The sequence below is a fragment of the Prionailurus bengalensis genome, chromosome B4, assembly GCF_016509475.1.
Source record: "Prionailurus bengalensis isolate Pbe53 chromosome B4, Fcat_Pben_1.1_paternal_pri, whole genome shotgun sequence".
In the NCBI taxonomy this organism is placed as follows: Eukaryota; Metazoa; Chordata; class Mammalia; order Carnivora; family Felidae; genus Prionailurus; species Prionailurus bengalensis.
This window is the reverse complement of record NC_057358.1, coordinates 94,641,334-94,654,142: the sequence shown is the minus strand read 5'-3', so window position 1 is coordinate 94,654,142 and position 12,809 is coordinate 94,641,334. Positions and strand designations below refer to the sequence as shown.

Below are 12,809 nucleotides of genomic sequence, written 5' to 3'. Positions count from 1 at the left end.
CCTTAGCATAAGAAAATTGCGCATGACCTAGAGTGAGTTGCATGTATGTTACTTATATATTTATTATAATAGTTATTAGTTAGGCACTAATGCTATTCTAGCATCTGTACTAGTTACTTCACAAATAATATTGAATTTTCATGATACATCACAATTACCCTCAAGGTTGTAAGTATTATTTTCTCTTTTTTGTAGAAGGGAAACTAAGGCTTAGGAATATCATAAGGCTTAACTTAAGGTCGAAGTGATGGTAACTGGATACAAATCCACATCTGTTTGACTTTAAAAGCCATAATACTGTGCCACACTATAGTATCTCCTTTTTGTTGGTAATCTCATAATAGCTCAGTTTCACCGTGGAATTGAGGATTATAAAACCAAGGTATGGATTCTATTCAGCTTTAAATATCATCAGTAATTTACCCAGGTCTGCTAACATGTGACTGGTGACAATGAAGTAGAAGCAAAAAAGACGTTAGATCCTATTGATTTATGCATTTATTGGAGAAGCCAGTAGATCTTCTAAAAATTTGTTTCTGTTGTTTCTTTGAAAGATTTTGTTTTTAAGTAATCTCTATACCCAACATGGGGCTTGAACTTACAACCCCGAGACCAAGAGTTGCGTGCTCTACTGACTGAGTGGGCCAGGTGCTCCTGTTGTTGTTGTTTTAAATAAACATTTCAGATGTGTTGCATCGCCCCCCCCCCCCCGGCCAGTGTTTGCTGCCCAGGATCCATATTCTTCGAATATTATAATCAACACATTCCTTATCACAGAAGGCATATGTGAGGATGTTTGGTGCTAACTACAACTAACCAAGTGGTTCTCTGGAGTATTGTGCAAAAATTCTTCCGGGAGTGAATCAGTGGAACAGAGTGCCTTGACATCCACCATAACTTTGGAGTATGATCGATGCGTGGGGAAATTTACACTTGCTCTCCCTGCCGTAACAAGCCATGTGTGATACTGACAATGCCTTCCTGCTTTGAGTTTCCTTCTTCTGTTGGACTTCCCAGTCCAGCTCCTCAAACCCTCACAACACAAGTCATTACAGTGCATGGCATTGTATGTATGGTTAGGGGAAATATATATCCGTTTCTTTCTTTTTGTTTTTGAAATACAAAGCTAGGAAGAAGAAAAGAGGGGAGTTTGGTAATGGCTGCCGAGAGAGTACACACAGGCAGAATGACTCCACATCATACACCCAAGACCCAGAATAGCATTTATTCAGAGAAACTTACAGAAGCAGGAAGAGGAGGAGGTGTGAGGTCCCTTCTTGGCCAATTGCTGTCTGAGACAGTGCACGGTGATCTGGCGAGACCGCCATCTAAACTCTGGGCGAATAAACTGCACGCAGGAAGGTAGGCATCAGCTCTGATATGACGAGGGCCTGCGGTCCAAGCCTTGGACTTCCGCCGTCAGGCCTTCTCAGCATTCCTGTTTGCAGTGTGACCAGACCCTCCCTGGTGTGAACAGGAGCTCAGGTGCAAATCTTACAGTTCCAGGTGTCTGATGTATGGAGCCTTGGCCTCCCATCATGCCCCTCCACCTCAGTACTTTCTCAGGATGCTTGCCAAGCAGCCCCACCCTGCAGGAAGCCAGCCTCACCCTGGGAGGCCTTCCAGGGGGAAGCGCCAGATAAATTAACCTTTACTCCTCAGTGCAGCATAAACCTGAAGCCCTCTGAGGACCAGCTGGAATGGAGAACATCTCGGCAGAATGTGTTTGTCTGGGTCTTCGTCCAACACATCAAGTATCTTGGCCGATACTTACACTGTCATCCTATCAATCAAAAGAAATCGATCAAATAAAAAGCCTCTGTTTTGCAGCTCAGAGTCGTTCTCTCCCACACTTCTCCTGTGTAAATTCTTGGTAGTTTGATAATAAGCAGATATGTTTCTTCCAGTAGCCTGATTGCTCAATCCCTCTGAGGTTTTTTCCTCCATTGATTTTGTCCTTTACCCTACCTCAGCCAGCCATTCCCACAATCAGGTCGTAAATCTTATCATTACCAATAATTGCCACTTAGTTATTATCTGAATTTAACATCCCCACTTCCTGTCATTCCAATTCACTCCCTTTAAAGTTCAACTTTAACAATTCTCTCACCTCATCAGGATTTCTTTTTTCTTTTCTTTCTTTTTTTTGTTTTTGTTTTTGTTTTTTTTTTTTTTTTTTTTGAGAGAGAGGGCACAGGTGAGCAAGGGTAGAGAGAGACACAGGAAGAGAGAGAGAGAAGCAGGATTCATCTGAAGCAGGACTCAAACCCACGAACCGTGAGATCATGATCTGAGTCAAAGTCAAAAGCTTAACTGACTGAGCCACCCAGGTGCCACCCGCCCCCCTTAGGATGTCTAGCCCATTGATCCGGCACATCTTCCCTGTCCTTCACATCCATCCCTTCCTGTCTTCAAGTCTGTAACAACCACTATCCTCATTTCTGTGCACGTACCCTCAATTCCTTTGCCTCTCTCTCACATTAACTTGGAAAAACACAACTCTGATGAAATCTAACTCCCTACCTACTTACTCTTCATAGTTTGTGGTTGAAAGAAAGCACTCTGCCCTGCTATTAGCTCCATTTTAAATTCGTAATTACACACATCAAATGGCCTAATGCTGCCTGGCAGTCTCACTGTATTTCTCTGCTCCATCCACCATCCAGCTTTCCTACACCACTCTTTTCCACTTTCTCCTCTCTCTTCAAATCCCTAACAAACCTCCTTCTCCATCCCCGCCCTCTGATGATCCCCTTCCTTCTTACTTCCTTAAGAACATTGAAGGGGGCGCCTGGGTGGCGCAGTCGGTTAAGCGTCCGACTTCAGCCAGGTCACGATCTCGCGGTCCGGGAGTTCAAGCCCCGCGTCGGGCTCTGGGCTGATGATGGCTCGGAGCCTGGAGCCTGTTTCCGATTCTGTGTCTCCCTCTCTCTCTGCCCCTCCCCCGTTCATGCTCTGTCTCTCTCTGTCCCAAAAATAAATAAACGTTGAAAAAAAAAATTAAAAAAAAAAAAAGAACATTGAAGTACTCACACGCGAATTTCTTCCAACCCCTGCTACACATTTACCCTGTGGCAGGATCTGTACACATATATGTTGCCTTTGTGCCTCTTCCTCGGATGCACTATCCACGCATCTATCTAAGGCCAGTGCCTCCAGTCCCTTTCACGCATAGGCAAAGGCATCACTCCGGGAAATTTCTTTTCCTCCTCTGAAATTCAAATTTCACTGGGCATTCTGTTTTTATTTGCTAAATCTGGCAGCTGCACCCAGAAAAGGTGCTCAAGCGGAAAGTCAGGACAGTTGTTGGGCCCAGTGGGCCAAGTTCATCTGTTTGCTTCCCCCAGGGAATATAGTTCTGGGCTGCCTATAGTCCAGAGTCTGAAGACAGTTGTCTATTTGAGAAGTGATAGTTCGGTACCACTTACTCCATCACAGACAGAAACAGAAGTTCATCCTTTGTCTTGTGAATTTTCTGATGGCATTTTTTTTTTTTTTTTTTTTTTTTTGCCACCTAGAAGCTTAAGAATGTTATAAGAAGTCAAATTTAGTGGGGCGCCTGGGTGGCTCCGTCGCTTAAGCGTTCGACTTCAGCTCAGGTCATGACCTCATATTTTGTGAGTTCAAGCCCCGTGTCTGGCTCTTTGCTGACAGCCTGGAGCCTGCTTTGGATTCTGTGTCTCCTTCTCTCTCTGCCCCTCCCCAACTTGTGTTCTGTCTCAAAAAATAAATAAGTGTAAAAAAAAATTTTTTTTACACTTGATCTTAGCCAAAAGGCCGAGAAGAGATTAAAAAAAATTTTTTAAAGAAGTTAAATTTAGCAAACTTTTTGGATTCCTTTAACACTATGGATTGCTATTACAATTACAATAAATTAATATTACAATTTCATCCATTTTCTTTTAGTGATTGCTTCATTCATTTCCATTTAAATCTTTGGTTTCTCTGTATTTATTTTGATGTGAGGAGGGAGGGTGGTCTATAGCTTTGTTGTTTTGGTTTTGGTTTTAGCTAGCTAGTGTGGAAGATTAAAGACATCCACAAATTTGTGAGTCCAGTGAGACGTGGACTTTATTTCCCCTCCTCTTGAATTTGATCTGGCTTCATGATTGCCTTGGCCAGTTGAGTACAGCAGAAATGATGCTTATCAGTTCCAGACTTAGGATTTGATGGCAGTGTTAATTTCTATGTTGGTTTCTCGAAGCCCTAGGTTGTCATGGGCTTGATAAAGAAGTTGTATGGAGAGGTTACCTGAGAAAGAGAAGCCAGGAGGAGCCCAGTCTTGTAGTTTTCTCTGCTGAAGTGTCCGACGTGTGAGTGAAGCTCTCTTGGACACGCAAGACTGGCTCAGCTGCTGGCTGAATACCACTAAGTGACATAGTCATTGCCACGTGCAGCAAAATAATCACCCAGCCAAATCCTACTCAAATTCCTGACCCCCAAGATCACAAGACAAAATAAAATGGTGATGGTTATCCATTTGTGTTAGGGTAGTTTGTTACGTATCCGTACATGACTGTAACAGTTATCCAGTTACCCCCAAGATTTTTGATTAATCCATCTTTTTTGTACTCATTTGAATTGTTACCTTTATCAAACATTCAGTTTTCTTTTGTAAGCCTATTTCTTAATTTTCTATTATGGTTTAATAATCTATTATTCACTTACCAGTTCCAACGTGGTTTGTTACAGTAGTTTTATGAAATATTTACTACCTAGTAAAGGTAATACTATCGTGTCTCTCATTTTTCAGAATGCCTCTGTCATTGTGTACATTTTCACAAGAGGTTTTATATAATTTTAACACGTAACAAAAAGTTTACTGTTAGTATTTTGTGAAATTTTTTTTAATGTTTATTGATTTCTTGAGAGAGAGACACACACACAAGCGGGGGGGAGGGACTGAGAGAGAGGGAGACATAGAATCTGGAGCAGGCTCCAGACCCTGAGCTGTCAGCATAGCCCGATGCGGGTCTCGAACTCACAAACCGCGAGATCATGACCTGAGCCAAAGTCCGACGCTTAGCCAACTGAGCCACCCAGGCACCCCAAAAAGTTTACTATTAGTATTTTCATTGGGACTAAATTACATTTCAATCCAAAGTTTGAAAAAATTAACAGAAAGTTTAGAGGGAAATATTCATTTACTTATCTTCTTTGATGAAACTCATTCCTTTAAGATTTTCTTTATCTAAGTCCTTGGAAAATTCTACATGAATAAGTTACATGAATATTTTCTCCTTTTTCTGCTGTTAATAAATAGAAATTAGTATTCTATTTTCCCAGTGTATTGTTGCTTGAATACAGGAAATAAATTGGCTTGTAAATTTCCTTGAAACTATTCAGTGACTGAAAGTTCTTAATTCTTATAATTATGCATTTGAAATGTATAGGTCTTCTTTATATCGTGAACTGATAATAATTTTGCCTTTCTTTCCAAAATCAGTGTTTGAAATTTTTATTTCTATATTGTAAGCTCCATAAGAGCAGAGAATTTGATCTTTTTTATATACTACTGTATCTCTAGTACCCATAGGCCAGACCTGTGGTAAACACTCAATATACATTTGTTGATTAAATTAGTAGTGCAATAATAAAGAACCAGGCTTTGGAGTCACTGGTGTTGAATTCTGACTACTACTTGTTGGATATGTTACCACAACTCTGAGTTAAATTTCCTTATTCTCAGTTTCCTTTTTCATCAATGACTTGGTGTTTATCTCATAAATATGCGAAGATTCAATGAGATGAGTAATCCAGAAAAAGATCTTTTTTTTAAAAACATTTTTTTAATGTTTATTCATTTTTGAGACAGAGAGAGACAGAGGAAGAATGGGGGAGGGGCAGAGAGAGAGGGAGATACAGAATCGGAAGCAGGCTCCAGGCTCTGATCCATCAGCCCAGAGCCCAACGCGGGGCTCGAACTCACGGACCGGGAGATCGTGACCTGAGCCGAAGTCGGAGGCCCAACCGACTGAGCCACCCAGGCGCCCCAGAAAAAGATCTTAATGGAGAACTTGAGATATAGTAGGTTCTAGGTGTATTTTTATCTTTCCTATTATCTCTCCTGGTTATAGACTATAACAAAATAATAGTAAATTGTCCCTGCACATAACAGGAATGCTTATAGGTTCACCAGGAAGCATAATAGCTGTTGATTTGAGATAGAGCTTTTTTAAATATATTAAGAACAATTATACATACAGAATTCTATTATTAAGGTTTTAATAGAATATACATAAGATTTGGTCAATTTATTTAACTAGATAGTCATGTTATTTCTCCTTTAACCATTTAATAAATTATATCAATATAGTTATTAATATTGAAAAATTATGTTCCTTACGCATTAGGAGTCCAAGTGGCACTTTCAGGATTAAGGTTTTAAAAAATATCACAGTAGCACAATTTCTATATACTCTCTTTAAAAAAATCAGTAAGTTCTCACAACACACAATCTGAATTGACCTAATTTGTGATGCATCTGGGAGATTTCAGAGTTCTGGAGTGGATTCACAGTTCATGTGAAGAATATGAAATTATCACAAAATTTATCTGAAAGGGGAGCTTTTTATTTTTTATTTTAAAAAATGCTTATTTATATATTTTGAGAGGGGGGAGAGGCAGAAAGAGAGGGAGAGAGAGAATCCAAAGCAGGCTCCACGCTCCGCATGGAGTCCGTCGTGGGGCTCAGTCTCAGGAACCGTGCGAACATGACCTGAGCTGAAATCAAGAATCAGATGTTTAACCAGTTGAGCCACTCAGGCGCCCCAGGAAAGGGGAACTTTTTAGAAGCAGGGCTTTCAACTTTCTGCATTTCCACAACCACAGAACCAGCTATAGAGTTTATTCTTTGTCACATGAATTTTAAGAATCCTCTTTTTTGTTGTTCCCACAAGAACAAACTGAATGTTTTATTCGGAGCAAAATTTAAAATTATAACTATTTTGAAAATCTTTTCAAAAAGTGTATAGTAACAACATATATTGAATGCATGATGACTGTCCCTTTTAGTTTTAATTTTTCCAGTTTTATTGAGATATGATTGGCATAGAACATCGTATAAGTTTTAGTTGTATATACATACATTTGTTGTATGTATATATTGCAAAATGATTACCACAATAAATTTGGTTAACATCCATAACCTCACACAGTTGTAATCTTTTTCTTATGACAAGAACTTTTAAAATGTACTCTCTTAACAGCTTTCAAATATACAATACAGTGTTGTTAACTATAATCAGCATGCTGGACATTACATCCCCAGAACTTTTTTTTTTTTAATGTTTCTTTATTTTTGAGAGAGAGAGAGAGAGAGTGTGCATGTGCACGCAAGTAGGGGAGGGACAGAGGATCTGAAGCAAACTGTGGTGACAGCAGAGAGCCAGATGCGGGGCTCGAACTCACTAACTGTGAGATCACGACCTGAGTCGAAGTTGGATGCTCAACTGACTGAGCCACCCCGAAGGCCCTCCCCAGAACTTATTTATATATAATTGGAAGCTGTATTTTGACCACCTTCACATAAATCCTTCTCTTGCAAATGCCTTCCCTCCTTGGCAGTTTCACTTGCTGTTTGTTTTTGCTCTCCAACTCAAATAGCCAGCGCCAGCCTCGCCACTCATGGAAGCATTAATGCTAAAAGAATTAGCTTTATTGTGTATAGAGGGTATTAAGTTTTCTTCCTGTTTATTTGGGTTCTAGCTGCTATGGCCCCTAAAGGAAACGAGTATCGGGGGACTTCCAACTCTTAGTCTGATAAAAGGATTTTTCCCCCAAATTTGTGAATTTACTTATATAAAAATCCTATGAAAGCATAAAAATTAAGTCACGTTATTGTACTTTTAATAAACCACCTTTGCTAAAAAGAGTAAATTACATGAAATTGGGACTATCTCAGGAAATTTCCAAATTCCTAACTTAAATTTGAAATATGCTCTCTTAACTCAGTCCTGGTTTAACCTGCATCGTATACATTGGCCTTTTCTACTTTTGACTACATTAAAAACGTTTATTTATGCCATGAATATAAATATTTCCCAGTGCCCTTGGATTTAGCATTTCAAAGATCGTTCTTTCTTCCCATAGCTTCCCTTATATTTATGAGTTTTTGACCTCTATATAGTGTGGATGCTGATTCTCTTTTCGTGTGTAGTTTTGGCATGTTTTGCATGTGCATTCCAGGACATAACGCTATTGCTCTCCCACGTTGCTGAAGCCAGACTTCCAAACCTGGTGGATGATAACTCCGAGGGCCGGTATATTATTTCACCGGAGCGTCACATCCTGTGACTATTATTGCCTCTATCTGCCAGGGGCATTGTCTGAAGCTGACAGTATTTTCTCCTCACTAGTATCCCCAGCCGATCTAAGCCTCCACTCCAGAAAGCAACAATAAAAGCTGGGGTGGTTTATTGGTTTGTATATTTGCTTCGGAAGTGTTCTCCAGTGCCATGTTTCTGAACCAATAATTTTCAAACACTGATATGTTAAGGTGGTGCAAGACTCTCTTCAAATATAATCTTACATGGTCGCCTACAAGGTAAACTAGATAAAAAGGTTATTGCTCTGGTTGATGTAGGTGCAGGGTCTGGAACCCTGTCTGCTCAGTGTTCCTCAACCCCTGCTCCCCCACCTGGAACAGCACCTGAAAGTCTCAAGGGGTTGGAGTCTCACATGGTAGACCTCAGGTTAAATGATTCTGTTAAGTATTTTGTTTGGTCCGTACAGTGCTGTCTTTCACTCTAATTTTTTTCCAGCTCGTTTCGTTTCTTTTCTTTTCTTTTCTTTTCTTTTCTTTTCTTCTCTTTTCTTTTCTTTTCTTTATGTTTATTTATTTTTCAGGGACAGACAGTGAGCAGGGGAGGGGCAGAGAGAGAGGGAGACACAGACTCTGAAGCAGGTTCCAGACTCTGGGCTGTCAGCACACAGACCGATGCGGGACTCAAACTCACGGATTGTGCGAGATCATGACCTGAGCCAAAGTCAGCCACTTAACTGACTGAGCCACCCAGGTGCCCCCAGTTGTTTTATTTTCAAAGTAATCACAATGAACTCTTCCAGCTGCTTAACTTGATATTTACCTTGATATTTCTAAATAGTATGAATTTATTGTCATTTTGGATTTGTTGGTATTAGACATTATCTACTAACATCCTACCATGGGAGATGAAGACTAAATTCTCTTCCTTTTTCTCCCCAGAATCTCCTCCTCCTATATTCACAGTGTAATTTTTTCTTAATTTTTAAAATTGTATTATTATTATTATTTTATTTGAGAGAGAGAGAGAGAAAGAGAGAGCGTGGGCAGGGGAGGGGCAGAGAGATGAAGACAGAATCCGAAGCAGGCTCCAGGCTCTGAGGTGTCAGCACAGAGCCCGACAGGGGGCTTGAACTCACGAACAGTGAGATCATGACCTGAGCCAAAGTCAGACGCTTAACCGTCTAAGCCACCCAGGCACCCCACAGTATATATATTTTTTCATTTTTTTAAATGTTTATGTATTTTTGAAAGAGAGAGAGGGAGAAAGACTGGGTGTGTGTGGGCAGGGGAGGGGCAGAGAGAGAGGGAGACACACAGAATCCGAAGCAGGCTGCAGGCTCTGAACTGTCAACACAGAGCCCGAGGCAGGGCTTAAACTCATGAACCGAGAGATCATGACCTGAGCTCAAGTCGGACGCTTAACCGATTGAGCCATCCAGGCACCCCACACCGCATAATTTTAATTAATTGAATCAATAGTTAGTGTTTTCTTATTATGACAGTGTAAATATTATTTGCTTTGGAGTCAAGCAGTATGTTAGTTTGGGTACAACTTTTAGTTTTTCTGAAAGTTAATGAACATTTTATAAATTCTTTTGTTTACTTTGTTTGGTCCGTGATTACATACTTGAATACATAATTTTTTAAATGTTCAAACATGCCAGAAAATATCTATTCCATTCCCCTCTCACCCCCACATTCCTCCTTCTGCTCCAGTCCAGACTACCTCCTCTCCAGGCCTGCCACACAGCTAATGTCATGGGCTCTTTATTCTTCCATTTGGGATTGCTGTGTCCAGGATGCCATGTTTTCTAACTTTTTAGTTTATATCCTTTTTTTTGGAGCACATGCTCTGACCAGCTTCTTGAAAAATGATGCATGGAAGATACATACTGAAGTTTTTGCTGTCTGCAAACGTCTTATTGTAACTTCATACCACATTACAAATAGAATTCTAGCTTAGAAATAATTTTCAGGGGCACATAGGTGGCTCAGTTGGTTAAGCATCTGACTGTTGGTTTCGGCTCAGGTCATGATCTCACCGTTCATGAGTTTGAACCCCACATCGGACTCTGTGCTGCCAGCATGCAGCCTGCTTGGGATCCTCTCTCCCCCCTCTCTCTCTCTGCCCCTCCCTTGCTCACTCACCCTCTCAAAATAAATAAATAAACTTAAAAAAAGAAAGAAAGAATTTTCAATCAGAAAATTTAAGCCATCCCCGTGCTGTCTTCTTTCTCTCTTCATAAGGATGCTTATCGCATTGTGGCTTTTATCATTCCTTGCACCGTGTGTTCAGTTGGCCATTTTTATTTAATTAATTAATTACTTAAATCTAAGTTAGTTAACATATAATGTAGTAATGGTTTCAGGAGTAGAATTTAGTGATTCTTCACTTACATATAACAACCAATGCTCGTCACAACAAACACCTTCCTTAACGCCCATCACCCAGTTAGCCCACCCCCTGCCACCTCCCCTCCAGCAACCCTCAATTTGTTCTCTGTATTTATGAGTCTCTTTATGGTTTGCCTCACTCCCTCTTTTTATTTTATTTTTCCTTCCCTTCCTCTATGTTCATCTGTCGTGTTTTTTAAATTCCACTTATGAGTGAAATCACCTTTCTCTGACTGACTTATTTTACTTAGCCTAATACACTCTAGTTCCATCCACTCAGGTGGCCCTTTCAATCTGGAGACTCCAGTTCCGTTAGTCCTGTGTTGTATTGTATGTCTGAGTAAGACATTTTTTTTTAAATTTTTTTTCAACGTTTTTTATTTATTTTTGGGACAGAGAGAGACAGAGCATGAACGGGGGAGGGGCAGAGAGAGAGGGAGACACAGAATCGGAAACAGGCTCCAGGCTCCGAGCCATCAGCCCAGAGCCTGATGCGGGGCTCGAACTCACGGACCGCGAGATCGTGACCTGGCTGAAGTCGGACGCTTAACCGACTGCGCCACCCAGGCGCCCCTGAGTAAGACATTTTTAAAGTATTAATTGAATGCCAGAGGATAGTGTTCACTAAGGATGAGTTAGAGAACTGAATAAATTGTTGGCAGGTAACAATGATGACTGTGAATGAGTACAATCAGCAAGTTAAGATATTAATAAATTTCCTGAAGTGGTCTAAACATCAAATGCTTTGGTTGTTTAATATTTAAAAAGAACCCATCTGTGCAGTTATATACTGTGCTATTAAAGAGTTAACCAACTCTCTCCTGGCCTAACTTTCCCATGTGGAGAATATCAGCTAGAGTAATATTCTTGGCCTCTCTTCTCTGTGTTTACTTATCCCTTCCCTTAGGAAGAAGATTATGTGACTGGTGAATTTTATGAGTAGGATCTGAGCATGCTCAGCTCCTCACATTCTAGTATCTCTTCATTTGCACCCAGCCTGGCCACAAGAAGCATGCTGCATTAATCCTTTCTCTGCCTCATATTTACGAGTTCATCTCCATGGCGGATAACTTGTCCATCCTGTTTGTGATTGGGTGTGTTATCGTCTGATTAAGGAGAATGTATTAGGAAGTCCATTGTAACCATACACTTGGGTTTTCAAATATCGGTTCAATAGTAAGGTAATGTTTGATCATCATCTTAGGTTTGTATCTTAATTGGCTCTGAAGTCAGTAAAGGAAAAGAAATGTTATTAATTCCTAAAATCCCAGCATGTATGTTAGTATGCATAGTATATATACACACACACATATACATGTATACATATATGTATACATGTATATGTGTATACACATATACATATATATATAATGATAGACGATTACCCCAAATCATGGATGGTTTAAGGGATTCAAGAACAATTTCGATATGGCTTGGTTTTCCCTTTTTCACTGTATTTGAAACCCAGCACCCACATCATTTGTAAAACCACCATACATTCATCGTTCCCAGCAACAGCTGAGGATAGAGAACTTCATATTCGCCAGTATGTTCTCATAGCCTTATTGAGGTGGGTCCTGTGAAGGCTAACAGTGACCTTTTTCATTAATAACATAGGGAACATCTGAAGCTGTTTTCACTATGATGAATTCCCATAGGGTTCTGTTTAATGAAGACATTCACCTCAACGCACTTGCGTGGCAGTAACATATTTCTAAAATAATAACTCAGTTGCTGCTGTTAATCCAAACAGGACTCAGATCTACCAGCCTTTTTAAGTCTCATGTTTGTTAACAGCGTTTATGACTCCATCACCTTTTCGGTTTGACAAACTTTCTTTTATAAAAAATATTTAGATAATCTCTGCCCTTGCAGATATGCTACATAACCAAATCAGAAAATGGAAAAAACGCCGTCGCTTTTTTCCCTTGTGTCCAAAAGATTTTTTTCATTCATCCATTTAGTTCCTTAATTCATTCATTGAACAAATATTGTATGTTTATTAGGCGTCAAGCACTATGCTAGATACTAGAAGATAAGAAAGGTCATTGTGGAGAAGGCTGATATAGGAAATAATTATAGCAGTATAATATAATATAAATTGTGTAAAGATATGTGCAAATTACTTCAGGAACTCAGCAGAGGGGGT

At 40.0% G+C, this 12,809-nt stretch overlaps 1 pseudogene; it reads right to left on the bottom strand.

Annotated features, from left to right (window-relative positions):
- Positions 1–3,707: 3,707 nt before the first annotated feature.
- Positions 3,708–3,789, bottom strand: LOC122474212 (annotated as a pseudogene).
- Positions 3,790–12,809: the final 9,020 nt, after the last annotated feature.